This window comes from Meriones unguiculatus, chromosome 11, assembly GCF_030254825.1.
Source record: "Meriones unguiculatus strain TT.TT164.6M chromosome 11, Bangor_MerUng_6.1, whole genome shotgun sequence".
In the NCBI taxonomy this organism is placed as follows: Eukaryota; Metazoa; Chordata; class Mammalia; order Rodentia; family Muridae; genus Meriones; species Meriones unguiculatus.
In genome coordinates, this window is record NC_083359.1 from 80760558 (window position 1) to 80780037 (window position 19480).

General features: G+C 44.5%; 1 protein-coding gene across 2 annotated transcripts in view; it reads left to right on the top strand.

Annotated features, from left to right (window-relative positions):
• Positions 1–232: 232 nt before the first annotated feature.
• Positions 233–19480, top strand: part of Tnr (tenascin R) — a 400956-nt gene continuing 381708 nt past the window's right edge. For both annotated transcript variants that reach the window (XM_060364535.1, XM_060364537.1), the window contains exon 1: positions 233–753. The gene's annotated coding sequence lies outside the window, so the exon portion shown is untranslated. The remainder of the gene's footprint in view (positions 754–19480) is intronic.

Sequence of the window (19480 nt, forward strand, 5' to 3'; positions counted from 1 at the left end):
TATTTCGTCCTCAAAGGTACCCACCCATTACCATGCCACATTTTACTACTGTAATGACAGAAAAAGCATTTGCAGAAGGCTCTGGTTCTCCCTCTGTCTTCCTATCCCATCAGGACTCGGGCTGTTTGGCTGTGTACAAAAGCAGCCTCCAATAGTTTGTGGGTGCAGGGAGATTCCTGTGCCTGAACTCAGGCTGTTCAAGAGGACCAAGGACACGTTGCTTTTCTGTCCACTAGGGGGCTACTTATAGAAGGCTGGGGGGAAAAAAAAGCTTAAAAATATGCTGCTGAAATTTCAGTAAGAGGGGAAAAGAGAGAGCTTGCGAGAGACAGCAGAGCGGTCCCAGGCTTCCTGAACGCGTCAGAGGCAGGAACCGGCTGTGCTAAGGCTGTTGGCTCAACACGCAGAGACAGAGCCGGAGCAGCCTCAGAGACAGGGAAAGAAGAGAGGGTCCTCCCTGACCCAAGGAATTACCACTAGTGGAGTACAGCTATCTGACTTTTTGGTCTTATTTTGGGTGCCTCTTCTCTCCTTCTCCTGGTAGACCTACCAGCTGGGTTTTGTTTCTTTCGTGAAACCTTCTCTCTGCCTCTCAGAAAAAAAAAAAAAAAAAAAAAAAAGAGAGGAAGGGAAGAGAGGGAGAGAGGTGGGTGCTCTAGATGAGCGCATCAGCTGTCTCCAGCCCGAACAGACAAGAATTCTCTGCCTAGGAAGCTGCTCTCACTCTCCCGGCTACCCACCCCCCCAACCTGGGTAAGTCCAGAGCACTGCGCTCCTCCGTTTTCTGGCTAGCGAGATTTCAGCACCACGGAGAGCGATCAGATGCCGGTCTGTTCTTCAAGGCATTTGGCAGTAAGGTTACCTCTCTTTCAGCTGCCGGTAAAGCTGGGTTCTGCTTAGGGAGAAAATAGAAAGGCGCAAAACTGTCTCTGCCGAATTAGAGGGGGATGTGGACCTTGGCCTTGGGAGTGAGCCTGAGCAAATGTATTTGTGTGCACTGTTGCATAAGACAGGTGAGGTCGGAGCTGGCAGGCTTGTAATTGTGCTAGTCTCTGTGTGAGGCTGTCCTTTTTATATGTAGACAAGAGGGAGGGTTTGGGGAAATGAGTCGGGGATCTTCCTTAATTAACTCTTTCATAACCATCCGTAGGTGGTGGCAAAGTGTTATAGAGCAAGCCTGGGAGACAGGAGTGAAGGTAGAGTTAAAAGTTGTGCAACTAGGAGGGAGAGGCGATGTTTTAAAATGTCATTTCCCCCCAGGATTACCTGGGATCTCGCTGCGGTGAGAGCCTAACCTGACCTTTTGCTTTCTTTCCCGGTGTGAATTCATGGTGGGCAAGAGTAACAGGTTATCCTCAGGCTGGGGTAATTTGGGGCTGAGGTCCCTGATTTCATGCTTCTAGAAAAATACTCAGCCTGGCAGGGGCTGGCTGATGTGGATTATACTATATTTACAAGAAGGCAGGAAGTACCATCCACTTTTCTGTTATCCTGGTTGGAAACAGGAAAAAGTCCGTTCTTCCCTATTTTCTGGGGCATCTGTCAATGAAACACAGTCCAGAGGAAAGGTTTTTGTCTCCACTTGTCTAGAACATCACAAAAAAGCACAGACTAGCTCAAAAGTGGGAGTCTCCCCCCAGTTCCCACCCAGGGGCTCCACAGATGGGAGCTGGCAATTACTACATTCTACTGCTCTCCCTCTCTCTCTTTTTTCACTCTCTCAGTCTCTCCGCCTCTGTGTCTCCCTTTCCTCTTTCTTTCCTTTTTCCTCCTCCATCTCTCTCTCTCTAAATACTTTCAATAAGTTACTTCTCCCTGTCTTGCATTTTCCTTGGAGATGCTATCTGCCTGCTCCCATATCCTCCAGTTCTCCCCAAACCTCCTGCATGAAACTAGTCAACAAGTGGCACTGGAGGTTTTCTTCAGTCACCAACATGTCCCAGGAGCAAGAGGGAGGTGCAGCTTTTGATAAGATAAAGACTCAGCTTAGTTGACCTCTAACTCTTTGAGGTTCTGTTCACTGTTATCCATATTGAGGTGGGGGAGGAGCAGGTACTTAGAGGTATGCACAGACCTTCTTGCTGTGATGACTTTCTGTTATGCTTTTAATTCAAAATCCTGGGCTTTCCTCCAAGATGAGGACGGTGCTCTGCTTTGGATTGTGGGAGCCTTCTAAGTGGGAGATATAGTTCTGAGCAAAATGGTGCCTTTCCCCCCAGATCTAGAAACTTCAGTGTGTCTTTAGAATGAATGGCAGTGAGTAGAGATGGGGAAAACGGTGATGTCAGAGTTTGTAATGGTAGACAAAGGATTGAAACAGACAAACTTGAAGAATTAGGAACTAACACTGACTCATTTGTACTCCATCCTTGCCGTTCATATTCCCCCAATCTGTACCAGTAAGTGTATGGATTTCTGTATGGCATGTCCCAGGATACTTAAAAAACAAACCCTTGCACTGGAGTCTGTCTTAAAGCTGTCATTTGTTACGTCACCATTATTTTATTAATGCCCTTAAATTCTCTCTGAAAAAAAAAAAAGTGGTCAGTGACATTATTGGATCCATTTTTTAAAAAGGAGAGGTGAGCATTGGGCCAGAGAGTGGCAAAAACAGAGACAGAACTTCTGATGTACTAATCTCATCACCTGTCAGTGCAGAAGTGCCCATGTATGGGAGAATGGGAAATTGCCATCCTGCAGACACACATGTGCAAGCAAAGCTTGTCATGACTTTATTGTGAGATAGTGGGCTCTCCTTGGGGTAGAATGAGAATCAACCAGACATCTCAAGGTGCTGCTGATGCCCAAAAACCACATGAAAAGCTCCCTGTACTGATGGTGAAGAGAGTCCCCTGGGCTCATGGCCTCCAGAAAGAAGTAAAGTCATATACCTATGGTCATATTCCCTTTACCTCAGAATTTCAGGTAGAAGCCCTTTTCCAAGAGCTCATTGCCATCAATGTCTGGGTTTGAAATGTTTGTCCACTTTCCTGTCAGGCAATGAATGGGGCCATATTCATTGAATCCTCTGTGGTTTGGGGTGGAGGAAGATGACCAAGAATCAGGAAACCTTGGGCTTCTACCACCTAAAAGAATGGGAAATGGTACAAAGTCATTATACATACAAAGCCTCTACTTCCCCAGAAGCCCTTGCTCTAATACCTGCCAGGATTCTGGAGAGAAAACTACTATATCCTCACACCTGTCTCTCCCTCACTGAACAGAAGAAATTCTTCTAGGTTACTTCTGAGACCCAGAGAGATAAGACATGCTAAAAAAGATAGAGGGAAGGATATACAGCAACCTGCCTTATTCCCCATCACTGTAAGTGACCGCTCTTACCACAAATGGGTAACCATTACTGTTTAGAATTGAGATATAATTTGTATGTCACAAAATGGACAGAAGGTAACTATTTGAATTAGAAAGTTTTGACAACCTTGTGAAAAATGAATATTTGACCTCTACCCCAAATAAAACATACAAAAGTTTCTGCATGTTTTTTTTTTCCAATCAGCCTTTTTCTTCCATTCCACAACCCCTTTGACTGCTACCATTATAGATCAAATGGCTGCACTGTGCAATATAAAGATGATGCTGATTGCATCACATGATAGGTGCATTATGTGGATCTTGAACTTTTATGTGAGCATCTCAGGTTCTAAGTCTGGTGATTCTAGATAGACGGCAGGGAAGGTGAGGGAGGGGCATGTTCTGCATCTCAGCTTGCTGTCCTGGTCATTTCGATTGTGTGTATGGAAGACAACAATTAAGTCCAAATAGTCTCCTCAGAAGACCCTGCCTTTGAGCTGATACAAGATTATTTGATGGTACAACTCATGAATATGATGTTGAAATAGTTATTAAAATATGGGATTAAGTTTCAGGCATCTGGCTGTGAGTCACCCAATCTGGTCTTCAAGAGTGAGCAGAAGAAAGCATACCCATGTAAGCTTAGTAGAACTGGAGCAAAGAGAGCTGGTTCGCAGTCCTTATGCCATGAAATCCAGCTCCATTCACAAGGACCTGGGGTGGAGTATGTGTGCTTATCTTCCTTATTTAAGAGTGGCTCTAAACCCAGAAACTATATGTTGGCTTTATGTATCACCATAGTTCTACCCAGTGACACTCCATTCAACTTTGAGCTGCTCGTCCCAGTAATAAGTGCCGTTTCCTAGTCATCATTAAGAAAGAGTGGAGTCATCAGGAGGTTTTTGGTGACTTACATGAATTAAATATATTCGTTTGTACAAGATGTGTGCATTTGGATGTGTGGTATCATGACATCTTCCCACTTCCTTTCCATCATATCCTAAGGAAAACTGGGCAGAGTTAAGGCATTTTACGCAATTGAGACCAGAGTCTTCAACTATGAAACACAATTTCTGCCAGACCAATAATCATTTGAGAGTCCTCAGAATTTGTCTGTGTGGATCATAGATCCATTTATAAGGTCAGTAGATAGTTGTATCTTCTGCCTCCCTCTATCTGGAGATTTTCCTATAGTGCTTTCTTTCCGCATCTTGTCCCTCTGAACTCACCTTCCTCAGAGGAATCTCCAAGCCAGGCCTTCTACAGGAGGTGTCCTGGGTCATCTCTCTTAGATAATCTCCCACAATGGGGAATATAAGTCGCTAAGCTACATAGTCATGAGAAACTAAAAGATGGCCAAAAAGCATATGACTCTCTAGCATCTAGGGAGAAGATTGTGCAAAATTTCAAAAGATGAATAATGTTCCCAAAGTGGGTGACTTGGCAGAAGTCATCACTGCTTCATCTTGATCTTGATTTTCACTGATAAAGATGAGATCGGCCACCTAAGTAGCATTGCGTCTTCTTAAGAGCAGGGCAAGAGAGAGTGTGATAAAGTTGTTTCAAATCTCCTCTAACCACATGCAGAACTCATTAAAGCTTTGTCTTGAATGTTATTTTTTGACTAGAACCATATTGGTACATCTTCTTGGCCATAGGGTAATGTGTACATCACTTGGCACATTATAAGAGTCGTATTCTCTTTTCTTTGCTTCTTTTTATTCCTCTACTTTGCCTCTTTTTTCTTTTTTTGGTATTTTGAGTATCTCCAGTTTAGTGGCATAAGGTGCTTTCACTTACTGGGTAACCATAGTCAGCGTCCCCATTCATACCATTTCATCACCCTAAACTGAAACTCTGATAATAACTCTCATCTATTCCTTCCCCAGCCTCTGCCAACCACCACTCTGAGAGTCTGATCTAGAAATACCATACAGAAGGAGTCATCCAGTTTTCTCCTTTTGTATCTCATGCTTACAAATGATTTGATTTCTTATTAATGTGTGTATGGTGCGTGTGAGCGTGTGCATGTGTACACACATTTCATGGTACACATGGAGGTGAGAGAATAACTGTCGGGAGTCAGTTTTCTCCTTCCATCTTGTTTTTGAGGTAGAATCTCTTTTTGTTTCTGTCATAAGTGCGTACTCCAGGATAGCTGGCCTGTGAGCTTCTGAGTGAGTCTCCGCTTCCCATCTTGCCATAGGGCTGGTGGGATTATAGATGCACATCTCCCCATACAGCTTTCCTATGTGGGTTCCAGGAATCAAACTCCGGTCGTCAGGTGGAGTGCTCTCAAGCCATCTATGTAGACCACCGTTTATCTGTGCATGAACACTTAGGTTGTTTTGGCCAGTTGCCTCTGTCTAACTCTGCAGACAGTGTGCAGGGCAGCTCTCTGATCAAAGTCCTGAATTGAGTTAAAAATCATTCCTTTCCCTGATAAGTCTGAACAGAGGCCAGTTGGAGAGGCTAAATGGACCTAGTGCCTATGAGCGACCTGGGTCTGTTTCCCATGCTTAGGCTTTCATTCGCTGTTGGTGTGTAAACAGGGACAGTCTAAGTGAGCTGGAGTCCTAAATCTCTATCCCCTGAAGTGCCTCAGGTGTATCACAAGAGAGGTTGGTTCTAGGAGGCAGGAGGAAGCACATACCTTCCCCCTACCCCTGAGCCTGTCTTTGGCCTTTCCAGTTTCAGACCAAGGTCCTAATGGCAGAAGGGCTTCTGAGGTCTGCACAGGTGAGTCCACAGAAACATTACAGTGTCTGAAGGGTTCTACCCTGATCACTCAGGAAGCCTTATCCTTTGGAAAGGAAACCTCCAAGCTCACTTGGCTTAATAGAAGTTCATGAATTGGCTATAGATGATTCAGTAAAAGGCCATTATTCAGGCCCATGAGGTGAGCATGTGTTCCCTTCATGTGACATGGTACAAGAGAGACAAAAATGAAGATGCCTGGAACATTGATTCCAGGACAGTAGCAACCAAGATGGCTGGTGCGTGACAGCATCTATTTATAATCTCTAAGCTAAAATTGGCCTGTGATTCAAACTTACCTTAAAATGTTCATTTCTGATTCATTATAAAATTGGTCAACAGTCATTAACTGTGCATGTTAGTGAAGTAATTACCCTTAATAGATGTTTTTATTATTACTTTTGATATTCCATATCATTTAGTGGCTAAATGATAGATATTATTAGCCCCATTCTACAGATGAGGAAATTGAGGCATTGTGGTCCCAGATGAACTGCTCAGCTAAAGTACAAGAGCTTCCACACTTGTTCCCCTTTTAGTGAAAGCAGCTGTGTTTTATGCAGGGTTCATGGTTTGCTTGGCTCTAGCCCAGGCCCTGCAGTGTTATATTTCACTTGGTTCTCACAGTTTGAAGTTCATCCACTCTGAGGCTGAAGTTGCTCCGTGAGGTTCACTGTGATGATGTTGTACAGTAACTCTCTTGTTTAATCCTTGTAATCCTGGAGTCAGAGCGCCATGGGAAACCTTCCCCAGCCAAGAGGAAAGGGGATACCCCAAACTTGAATCCTTATGATGATCATGAAAGAGAACGCATGGATGAGGGTCACAAAGCTGAGAGGTTTGGAGAGGTTAGTTTGCCTCGGGTCACATGGCTAGTGGGCACAGGGCTGGCTTCAGCCATGGACTAAGCTCATGTTCTTCTCCAGCTTGTGTCTTACCTCTGCTTTCTATCACCTTGGATTATGTATGTAACCCACTGGACAAAAGCCTGTGAGAGGCATACACCAGTAAGTCAATGCTGATGAGGTAGAGGCAAGAGGATCATAAGCTTGAGGCCAGCCTGGGCTATACCTTTCAGGGGCTAGAGAGATGGCCCACTCTTCAAAGGGTTTGCTGTGCCAGAACCTGAGTTCAATCCAAAGCACCATGTAAAAAGTAGGATGCTGTAGCATGCTGGCAATTCTAGCCCTGAAGAGTAGAACAGGAGGATCTCTCGGGCTCACCTCATGGTCAGTATAGCCAAATAAGTGAGCTTGGGACTAGTGAGAGAGACTCTGTCTCCAAAAGAAGATAGACAATTGAGAAAAACATCTGATGTCCACCCCTGAACTACACACACACACACACACACAAACACATGCACAAAACATGCAGATTCAGACAGGTATATACACATAAAAACACACATGCACACAAAGCAGCAAGAAACACAGCCTTGAACACTTGACTTTAACTTACCGCTAATACATACTGACCTGCTACCTTGGGCAGTTACTGAATCTCTTCTAGTCTGAGATTTCTCATCAAACTCTTCACCTTCTTCATCCTCCTGAAGCTGCAGATGCTGTCATGGTATCTAGAAGGAGTTCTCATGATAATTAAGTAAGGACCTAGTCCCAGTGCCTAGGACAGAGCTGACATGGAATACATCCCTTAAGAACCATGGTGTCACTTGCTATTTAATGTGACCTGCAGACTGGGAGCAGGTCCTAGGTACTTGGCATCTTAACAAGTGAACAATTATCTGGGCTGACCTGTATTTTATATCTTTCTCAAGTGCTAATGGGCTGGGCTGCCCTTGTTTTACATCACCTTGACTTTAAGAGTATGTGTTGGGCTGTTTTTTTTTTCCCCCTAGTCTTTTAGCACCAAAAAACCTGACAGGCTGATATTTAAAAATATCTAAAAAACGCCTTTTGACAATTAATTATGAAGAAATTGTACCAGACCAAAATTAATTTGAACCTTAAGGAGACACTTGGAGTTTGAGCCCCATTTTACTGGAGGTACCAAGCTTTTGGCTTTCTTCCTTACTCTTTTCCTCTCCCTCCAGGTTCTTCTACCATCCTGAGTTTTATTTATGAAACATTTCCCTTCCTTTATAATTATGTTTTCCATAAGAAGAACATCTAACAGCCACCTCCTGGCTGGGCTCGAGTAATTGTTTGAATTTTTTGACGGTGTGCAATTTCAAAGCCTTGGGTTTGTATAGATTACCTTGAATTTATCTCCTCAAGTGCATCAGGAGAGAAGCTGCTGCTTCCCTGATGGAGTAATGTAAACCACGTAGCTGCTGAGTGCCAGCCATGGGGTGGATGGACTATTTATCTAAACGGATTTCTGTAGAACACACACTTTAATAAGCTAGGGTTTGCCTGCCTGTCCTGTGTAAGTGCCTCATGATGTCCCCTGTGGATTTGTCAATGCCAAGGTCAACAGCGGTGACTAGCCAAGGGACAGTGGGGAGGGAGTCAGCTGGCAGCATCGTCCCCTGTCTACCTCCTCTGACAGCTGGCCAGCTGTGAGCTGGGGTGAAGGTGCAAGCAGGCTGAAGAGCTGGCAGCACCAGGGCCAGAGAATTATGTTTGTCCTATGCTGGTAGAGGTGGGTGTCCAGCTGGGCAGAGGGTCGGGGCCCTGAATAGCAAATGAGGGCCTTGCAAATGACTGTGTGTTGAAAAGGGTAGAGGCCGGTGCCATGAATAAAGGGGATTTTTTCCTCACAATGACCCAGGTTGTGCCACAGAGAGATGGAACTTATAAAGCCAGCCATCAAGCCTCCTGCTCAAAGCCGTATATATTTATAGAGATATAAATGAAGTTTAATGCTGGTGAAACTCACTATAAAAGCAAAAGACTTCATCTGTATCTACTTCAGGTGCAGATCAGCACAAGGCCTTTTTGCCTGCTTCCAGCTGAGGGGGCACATCCCAACACTCTTTCGAGACCCAGCTGCTTGGGCTCTGGAGCCACCAGCAGGGCAGGGGAGACAGAGGTCCCTTGAGCATCTTCAGATGGGCTTCCAACAAAGACACGCTCCCCTTATCAGGCGGGGCTGTTTTAAAAACAGCAACAAAGAGCATGAAAAAGGCAGACGCATTGCCAAAATCAAGCAGCTTCAAACAGTCAGAAGTCTGGCTTTCAGTAAAACAATTTGAGAAAGGTTTGCTTTTCATCTACTTTGGAAGCTGCCAGTTTCTGCTCCTCATAGCTCCAGATGGGACACAACTGCAAAGCCCAGCTGACTAGACCCTGTGCTCTGTGTACCTCTGCTGGCCCTGCTTCTCCTGCCATGTGTGTTGGGCATGTGGCAACCCTGTGAAACCTGGCCTGACGGAAGTTGGATCCTGGCTTTGCCATCTATTCTCTGAGTTGCCTGGGGTGGGGGGGAATCACCCTACTTTTTGGAGTTTCCATTCCCTCTCCCTTGGAATGTGGCAAATGGTTGCTGCCTCTCCCAGTTATTGGCTGTGTTGAAGAAGATGCCAATTTCCACATGGAGCCTGTAGGTAGAGAGGGCCTTCTGTCCGTGGAGTTCTTACCTAGTGGGAATGTCTACAGCAGAGAAGGTGCATCTTAAGGGTGAGGGTTAAGGTTTTGGACTGCTTTGACATATTCTCTCCCTCCAGGCTGGAGAGGCTCCATCTGGTCCTAACTGGGCTTTCAGAGCAAAAGCCTCTGGCCAGACAGTGGTTCGAACTGTCTTTGCTTTCCTTTTTAAGGTTTATTTACTTTTTAAAGCATATGTGTATGAGTGTTCACATGAGTGCGGGTACCCAGGGTAGCCAGAGGAAGGTGTCAGATCTCCTGGGGTTGGAGTTATAGCCACATGAAATTGGATGCTAGGAACTGAACCCAGGTCATCATTATTATTACTATTACTATTATTATTATTATTACTAAATTTTTATGTTTTGGTTATTTTGGGACAGGGTTTCTCTGTGTAGCCCTGGCTGTCCTGGAACTTGCGTTGTAGACCAGGCTGGACTTCAACTCAGAGATCCACCTGTCTCTGCCTCCTGAGCACTGGGACTAAAGGCGTGTGCCACCACTGCCCTGGGCTAGAACCCAGGTCTTCTACAAGAACATTATGTTCTCTTCTCCAGCCCCATCCAGCCACCTTCTGACTGAGGCTGCTCTTGGGTGCTTTAGAAGACCTTGGGCTGACACCTAAAGCAGCAGCTTCACTGGCCAAATAAAAGAGTGCTTATCTTCATGGGGCAGAGGCAGGAGGAGGGGGCACCTCATCTTGAAGACCTGTTGGAAAGATTAGAAGCTTCCTGGAGCCCATGTCCCTGAGAAGGGGTGTCTTTGTGTGGCTGGGGATGTTTTTCTGAACTTGACTGTGAAGAAGGTGTGGATTTCTTCTTGGGTCACTCTCCATCAGAGGGGGAGGCAGGTATTCTGGAAGAAGGACCAGGAGCTGTTGACCTGGAGCCTGATAGAAACTGAGTAGGGGCCGGGGTAGAAAACACCATCAGTTCATCACTTGTTAAAAATGGTCTGAGGCACAGTGCCTGAGTGATTAAAATGCAAAGTAAGAGTGTGCTGTCCCCCTACCTCCAATCCCCCTCATCCCCTTTTTTAATTTATATTTTATCAGCTTAATGTTGTGAGAATGGAAGTCAGTGGCACTACTTAGGGACCAGCAAGGATGGAAATCTAATCCTGGATAGATTACAATGGCTTCCCTTAGAGTTATCAGGCCTTGTTGGGATCTCCAACATCAACCTCCTTTGTGGCTAGAAGCTCAGAAGACAGTGGGCAGGTGACTTCTGTATGCACGTTACTTTCACATCACCTCTGCAAATTCCTAGCAGGGTCCTGTGTGCCTCTATTGACCATATTAGACAGAGGGGCCATAGAAGCCCACATTCTCAAACTCTGAAATTTGGGTATCTTGGGAAGACAGATATCTTGGGACTCTGTAATTATTGAGACAGTAAGACTCGGCTCATGTGTCTTGAACCATGTTGCCCCCTTCTCTCTTAGTGTGTAGGGTCAGAAGTTGCTAAAAGGGATTTCTTATCAAGGTAAAAGCCTTTCTCATGTTTGAAGTTTCATATCTCACTCCGGAGTCAGGCTCAGCTGTCAGCCTATGTAGGCCCAGCCAGTGACAAAATAGGATGCAGCCAGGCATATTTGTGGTAGATGTTCAGGGTGTCCTGGGTTCATAAATCACCAGCTGGCTCCACAGATGTCTTTTTTGCCTAGTGTTTAGGAGCACAGTCATTGCTAGCAAGAACTCCCACCAGACAATGGCTCCAATACTTCTTGTATGAACACTAACTAGTCTTTAAATTTCCTTTCAGTGCAGTGCTAATTGTCCTTCCCATTTTATAGGAGGAAAAACTAAAGCACAGATTTTCCTGAAGGTCACACCAACAGAAGCACCTGTATCTGAATCCAGGCAGTTAGCTCTTATTGACTATGCTGTCTCAGCTTCACTCAGGGACATTCTAGATTCCCCATTCTTGAGTGATACAGGAAGCTGAAAAATCAGTCCTTACAAAAGGATGGTTGAAAGGAAGATGGCAGCATCTGTGCTTTCTCTTTGGGGCTCTGAGCAGTCGTTTCTACCCCTGTCCTTTGGAGTATTTTTTTTTTTTAACAAAGCACCACCTAACTCCATGGAGACGAGGAAAGAATCCATGACTGAAGCAGGTGAGTTGTCTTAGGTGCCTTTTCTCTCCTTCAGGCAACCTTACAAGAATGTCAGTTCTTATCCAGCAACAAAAGCCCCTCTCACCTTGTGGCTTAGCCACCCAGGGGATCATTGGGGCCTCTTTTGTAACTAGTCCTTTGTGTGTAAGATGCTTCTTTGAACTCTGAACTGACATTGTGCAAGAGGAGATTCTCACAGGGTAGTCCCAAATGATCCATCCAGCTTTGGATGGGCGTGGGGATGGGAGGATGACAGACGCCAGCTGCTTTGCTCAATTTGTTCCTTTTGAGATTATTAAGTGAATACTGGTGGTATCCAGGACCCCCAGAAGGTTGGGAGGGGAGACAGGTAGTGCTGTAATGGGGTACAGAGTGCTGCTTATTGGCAGCTCAGTCATGTCCCTACCCTGCAGCTAGGAGTGGAGACAACAGCAGGCCGTGGGGGAAAAGAGGGAGGTAGGTTGTTCCATGCTTCCTAGCCACCTACCATGTGTCAGACATGGTGGATCTGGAGCCAAGAAGCAGACTCATTCCAGATCAGACATGATTGAGGACAGAGCTGGCCTGAGGCTGGTGTTTAGTCTTTGTATAAGGTGCTGAGTGGAAACTTTTGGATTTATCACATGGCAAGGTAAGACTGATGGACAGAATCATCACAGGGTTGGAACAGCTACTCACACGCAGTGGGGCACAGATTTGGGGAGAAGATAACCTCGCGTTTTAGAGGCTGTGAACTTGAGCACAGTTCTTGCCTCTGCCTACCTCTGTCCCTTTAGTACACTCGCTTAACCTCTCTGGGCCTCCAGTTCCTGGTTTCAAGCATGGAATGTCGAGGTGGTGATGATTTTGTAGCAGCTGACTAAGGAAACATTTATCATCCCCCAATGTTACCGTTCTACTGTGCTTCTTTTCATAGTCCTATTAAAATTTCACATTCGAGCAGCAGCAGATGGCTCAGTGAATTAGAACATTTGCTGTGTAAGTGTGGGGACCCGAGTTCCTATCCCCAGTACATGCAGAGAAAAAAAGGCATGGCTGCACTTATCTGTAACCCCAGGATTGTTGGGGTGGGATGCCAAGACAAGAGGATGATTGGGGCTTCCTGGCAATCAGTTTAGCTCCAGGCTTAGTGAGAGACCTTGTCTCAAGGGAATAAGGTGGGAGGTGATGGAACGGAGCCTCTTCTGGTTTCCATGCAAGTGCACAGGTACACTTGCATGGACACAGACACACACATGAACATGCACACTTACATACACACAAGCACTTGCAAAGTTCAACAATGTGTCCATTTAATTACTTCTACTTCTATAGAGTTGCAGTGAACGGTCCAACGTGGTCCGGGTAATATGTTACAGAATCGAGATTACAGCCATCTGACCTTGTACCTTTCTGTTTAATTATGTATAGGCCTCTTTCTTGTGCTGGAATTGAGTTGTCCGGGAGAATTACAATGGTCAAAAGACCCACAGTCTGGGTCTAGCAGACAGAACTGACTCTCTTCAGCACTGTAGCAGCTCCATGCATGATGGACAGGGCCTGGGGCATCACTAGAGGCTTTGCCACCCTTTGAAATTATTATTATTACCAGCATTTCCCAAGGTAGCCCCTTGACAGATTAGTGCTAAATTTCTACAATGAGGACATCTCCTGTAGGCTCTCTCAAGCCCTTGACCCACTGTAGCACCTCCACAAGAACCAAGTCTCCCTCCTTTGTGTCAGAACCAAGGCCAGGAAGCCGGAAGCCTCGGGTGTCACCCCACAAAGGCCACTCCCAGAACAGCTCTCCATACACTTTACAAGTTTATTTTTCTTTAGCTCGTTTATCACTAGCCAACATAGCACATCTCTCTCTGATTTCCTTCTTATTGTCTGTTTCCTCCCTGTAGAATGCACACTGTAAGACCCAGGCTTTATTTGCCTTAAAGTGGCATTCCCTGTCTTCAACGGCTCATGAGCAGTAGAATCTGGCTGAATGAGTGAATGAGTGAGTGAGTCTTCATCTAGGATCCTCTGTTCCAGAAAGCAATTACCAAAGGCTGGCTCTGATCCAGGGAGCTGGATTGAGTTGGCTCTTTGTCTTTGGGGAGCACCTTGACCTGGATAAGGTAGAGAGAGAGGTGCATATATAAGTAACTTCCTCACTGCATGAAGGGCTAAAGGAGGAAGATCTAGGGAGGGGGTAGTGAGAACGACTCCCTTTCCTTAGAGTATTCCCAAGCTCCTATAAAGGTGGTAGCATGTGGATTGCCCATGTTAAGGTTTGCAACATTGTGGGATGAGTACCAAGGTGCTGCAGCTTGAGCAGCCATACTGGGTCATGGTCAGGGTGGTAGTGAGGATGATGGGAGATTATGTTGTCTAAGGAGACTAGAATTCAGCCTTGCTCTCACAATGTGTATGAGGGAAAATTGCCAACAGCTTGGAGAACTTTAGCTGTGAAATCTGAAACTATGTTGTTCGTGCAGGCTTGTCACCTCTTTCATAAGAGAACAAAAGACACATCTTAACCAAATTATACCCACAATTGAGGTGTTCTTGTATATTAACCTCATCTTTTCTGTACTCTCTCTAGTCCAGAGACTGGGGACTTGGGGTGGGTGGGAGGTCACTGCAAAGCCTCCAGGCATCTCCCTTTACTGGAAGGCTCTTCAGGCTTTAAACACAGGAGGCCAGTTTTCAGACTTCCATGCTGATTTCTCTAGTACCCTCAGAAAATCACAACAATGTGATTGGTTTCATATAGGTTAAAGACAAGACTGTTTAGTGAGCATGAGGGAGGGGCGAAGGGGGAAGAAAGGAGCCATCATGGCAGAAGCCTTGAATGCACATTCTGTTTCCTTTAACTGTGGGTTATTGCAGAAAATTGTCCATTCTGTTTACTCAACCCCTTCTCTTCTGGAAAGTTGATAAGGCTGGAGGCTCCCATGCCAGTGGCCCCACTCTAAGAAAATGTTTCACTATTGATCTGAGTGTCAGTAACTCAAATGGTGGTGTTTACCCTGAGGTTGAACACCTAATAAAAATTTAAATTATTATTTAAAAAATACACACAGGGAGGCACAAACACCATCAAGGAGGAACCTCTTAAGCAGAGTGCAAAGCCAGGCATGCCCACAACACAAGAGCCAAGGGGCGGGACCTGGAGGGCTAGGATTGTGACTTCCTCCATGATGGGCCTCACTGTCTGAGCGTACCTTTGAGTGTATCTCCTCCCATTGTGGACTTCTCTGCCAGGCTCCGTAGCTCTGATCTAGACCCTAGCTTCCCTTCTCAATAATACCGAACTTGGGTCAATAGCATGTATTTCTTTCCAACCCTTCCTGTTATAAATAGGAGGAAACATTGGCATTGCAAATGAGCCACCCACCCAAAGCTCATGGACAGACCCTAGCACAGAGTAGGTGCTCAGAAAATGTCCCTTTTTTATCCCTGTAACCTGTGACACAAGATCCCATACTCAGGTCCTTTCTCAAAAGTCCAACCCTGTAGCCTATTAAAAACTGATTGCAGCCAGACCCTGTCTTACTTGAAAGGCCCCGAGCACTAAATCATGCCTATACATAAATGATTGATAAGGAATTAATAGGTTAGGTGGCAACACTTATGGAAAGCAGCAGGCAAGAAAAGAAAGAAGCTTTAATAGCAAATGTCAAAAACCAGATATAGGCCTCTGAGGGGACATTTTCTGCCGCAAAGTCCCTTAAATCATGCCCATTAAAACCATCTCTTCGATTCCCCCAAAGGACAGATGATACACAAGGTCATGGAAGCAGAAAGTGGGGTCAGTATAGGATGGCATGTCATGGCCCCATGACCCTTATCCTTTATCTTGACTGTGATGCTCACTGCCCTTCTCTGCAGTGCTGAATCCAACCTCTCACGCTGGCTACTTACCTTTTTTCCCTTCTAGCTTTAGTTTTATAGTCCCTGGCATTGCCTGTCTCCATCACCCATTTCTCTCCAGTGATTCACTTTATCAGGCTTAGATTCTACTATTGATCATGATCAGAGATCAAGAACTTACAGAACCTTTCTGGACTTTTCCCTTGCTCTCCCTTTGCAAAACTCCTCCCTGGTTAAATCTAGTTGCTGGCTGTCCATCCACTCTCATGCTTATCTCCAAACATGTACACATCATGGAGACAAACAGTGTCTGGCTCCCTGTTACTACAGCAAAGACTGTAACTCCCAAATGAGCACCAGAAACTCCCTGGAAATCTCTCCATGCTACTCTCATGAGTTAACTTTCATTCTCATAATTTTATTTCTCCTCTTTGCAAGGACAGCCTACTCATTCTTTTAAATCTCCTCTACCTTGCACTTCATAGGTAGGCCCCTCTCATGTCTTCCTTCCAGACTCTTCCTTTTGCCCAGCCTCTTGGTCCACCCTCTTCATTTAGGGGTGTCATGGCCCTGCTTTTCCATGATCCCCAAGGAATTAGCATCTGTAGTCATCACCTTTCCTCTCCCTCATCACTTTTCCTTCCTAAGAAGGACATGTATATACCCTGATAATCTTCTTCTCTGAGAAAGTGAAATCTGTGTTGAGTCTGCTTCTTGTCTCAGCTGTATCTCATAATTTCTATTTACAGCCAAACTCAATTGAAAATGTGGCTCCTGGTCCCAGTTCTACTCCATGTTCTTTTCAGTCCTTAAGAGGTCTATAGCTACTTTCCAGAGATACACCACATATCATCAAAGTTTCCAGGACCTTCATGCTTCCAGATCCCACAGCCCTCCCCCCAACATTGTATGTGTGTACGTTGGGGAGGGGGTATGTGTGTGTACCCCTCTCATTGTGTGTGTACCCCTCTCATGTGTGTGTGATGTATGTATAGTATATATGTATGTGGTGTATATGTGTGGTGAGTGGTGTGTGTATGTGTGTGTGTGTGTGTGTGTGTGTGTGTGTGTGTGTGTGTTTGACCAACTCTTTGAATTATAGAACAGTTATCACTATAAACCACTGTCTTTCCATGAATTTGTTCTGGGTTCTCTCACTGTCTTCAGTCTCTAAAAAGTTGAATCTCTGTGTGATGGTTAATGTTAACTCTCAGTCCCCTGAGCATGCTGTAAGAAGTTATCTAGATTAGGTCTTTTGATGTGGAAAGACTCACTTAATTGTGGACAGCACCATCCCATGAATTGGGCCCTAGACTGAATATAAAGGAGAAAGTGAGATAAACACAGTGTTCATGTTTTTGTCCTTCCTATCTGTGCTTGAAGTATGAAGAAGCTGTCTTAAGCTCTTGCTGGCATGAGTTTCCCACAAGTCCCTTTGTAGTATGTTTTCTCCATTCACTTCTTCCTTTTCATTTATTCTAGGATGCCAGCCCATGGGTTTGTGCTGCCCACTTTTAGGGTGGGCTTTCTGTCCTTAGTTAAACCTCTCTGGAAATCAATATACCCAAAGCTATGTTTCCTAGGTGATTCCAATTCTAGTCAAGTTGATGATGAAGACTCTAGAGTCAACAGATATATTAGGAAGTATCCTGTTCAGTTCTCTCATTTTGTAGACAAAGAGGAGATCGATGCCAGGGAAGGGTCATTTCACAGCAGATCAAGACTCTTGATTGCCTTCCTTGCTTATTTGCTGGATGGTGTTCCTGGGCTGGGATACAGGCTGACAGACCCACACTAGAGCAATCACAGAGGACTGGATGCCAGCACACAGGCTTTGAGGCTTCTGGGAGAGACTTCTGAGCCCTAACAGGTCTCCCGAGAAGCTAGACTTATTGCCACCTCAAATTTTTGTCTGGAGAAGCTTCTCATGTCAATCACCTGGATGTGATTTTTTTTTCTAAACCTGAACAGGGCTTGACTGTACTTAAGTGCCTTCTGTCATTCTTTGATTTATTTTCTCCTCTGCAAGAAGAAAAGATATGAGACTTATGACTAATTCTACCTCTTACATGGCCAGAGGAAAATGTCCAGCAGCCTTTTATAGGCCCTGCTGTTTTCAGGGGGTGATTTGAATCAATTTTTAATTATCAAATGTTTATTGAAATGCCTTCTTTAATTATATATGTGTAGCTTTGTGTTTGTGTGCATACAAACAGATGCATACACATGCATTTCTTTCAAACATGAACAGAAGAAAAGAGGTTCAAAGAGAATCTAGACTGTCAATTTGTTACTCTTTCTATCCTAATGTACTGGGTGATCTCTGATCTCTGAATGGTTCACCAGAGTTACAAAGCCATTGCCTTAGAAGAGTCATCAGCCTGAGAGTTTACACAAGGTACATCTACTCTCAGCAATATGCACTGACTCTTTTTGGTCACCTGAAATTAGATGGAGATATTCAGACTGAATTTCCTTTTATATTAGGATTTAGGCATAGTCTGTGGAGAATCTGTCCAATCAAATATTTAACCTGAAAAAAATTTAATCATTGTATTACTTACTGTAATGGTTTGAATGAAAATGTCCCCCATGTGCTCAGATATTTGAATTCTTGGTCTCTAGTCAGTGATGTTGTTTGGAGAGGTTTAGCAGGTTTGCTGGAGGAAGCATATCACTGAGAGGAGCCATGGCAGAAGGGGCTCTGAGGTTAAAAAGCCTCAGCTACTCCTAGTTTACTTTCTCCCTGCTTTGTACATATGGTTAAGAATATGAGTGCCCAGCTTTCTGCTTTGTCAATCATGCCAGCTGCTTGCTGCTGTGTTTCTCCTGCCATGATGGACTCTTATCCCTCTGGAACCATAAGCCCAAATAAACCCTTTCTTCTGTAAGTTGCTTGGTCATGGTGTTTTATCACAGCAAAAGAAAAGAAACTCATACACTTAATTTTCTTGTTGCTGTAACAAAATACCCAACAAAAGCAACTTTCCAATGGGTTTATTTTGGCTGGCAGTTCAAGAGTACGGCCTATCACGATGGGAAGGCATGGTGATAGGAGCATCAGGCAGCTCCCACTACACCCAAAGTTAGGAAGCAGAGGGAGACACCTATTGGTGCTCTGCTTGATCTCTCCTTTTAGTTAGTCCAGGATTCCACCTCATAGGGTGGCCCACATTTAGGATGGGTCTTCCCGCCTCAGTTAGCGCAGCCTAGGAAATCCCTCAGAGATTCTCCCAAGAACTTGGCTCCTAAATTCTTTTAGGTCTTATAAAGTTGACAATCAGTATTAACCATCAGCATCAGCAACAACTTGGACATCACTCTGACGCTGGAGAACCCTCCAATTATGAAGCCATAGCCGCTCTTCATTCTTTGGCTTCTTGTAAGACTATACTATATACATTCATTCATACATACATACATACATACATACATATACATACACATAAACATATATATGTGTGTGTATATATATATACACACATACACACATATACACACATATATATATACACACACACACACATGTACATATAGTAAAGACTAGTTGGTAGGTGTTCTTTTGGTCTTTTATTCTTGTTTGGGAAATCTTTGAAATGTTCTTGATGATGAGTGTTTTAGCATACTCAAATAGCACTAATAGCTTTATGTGTTTTTCTTTGATCATGCTTATTATCATTTAAATAATCCATTTTCTGCTTCATTTATTTGCTTATTTCATGAAGGAAGTGTTGGAATCCTCGGGGTGGCTCTAAAACTCTATGAGTTCCTTGTCCTCATTGTGTGTGCTTTAAAAAACGTATTTTCCTCTTCAGCTTTCTCCCATGACTTTATTTTACTTCCATGACCTATCCTTGAGTACAAAAGCCTAAGTCAGACTATGATTCCTTAGGTGAGAAGAA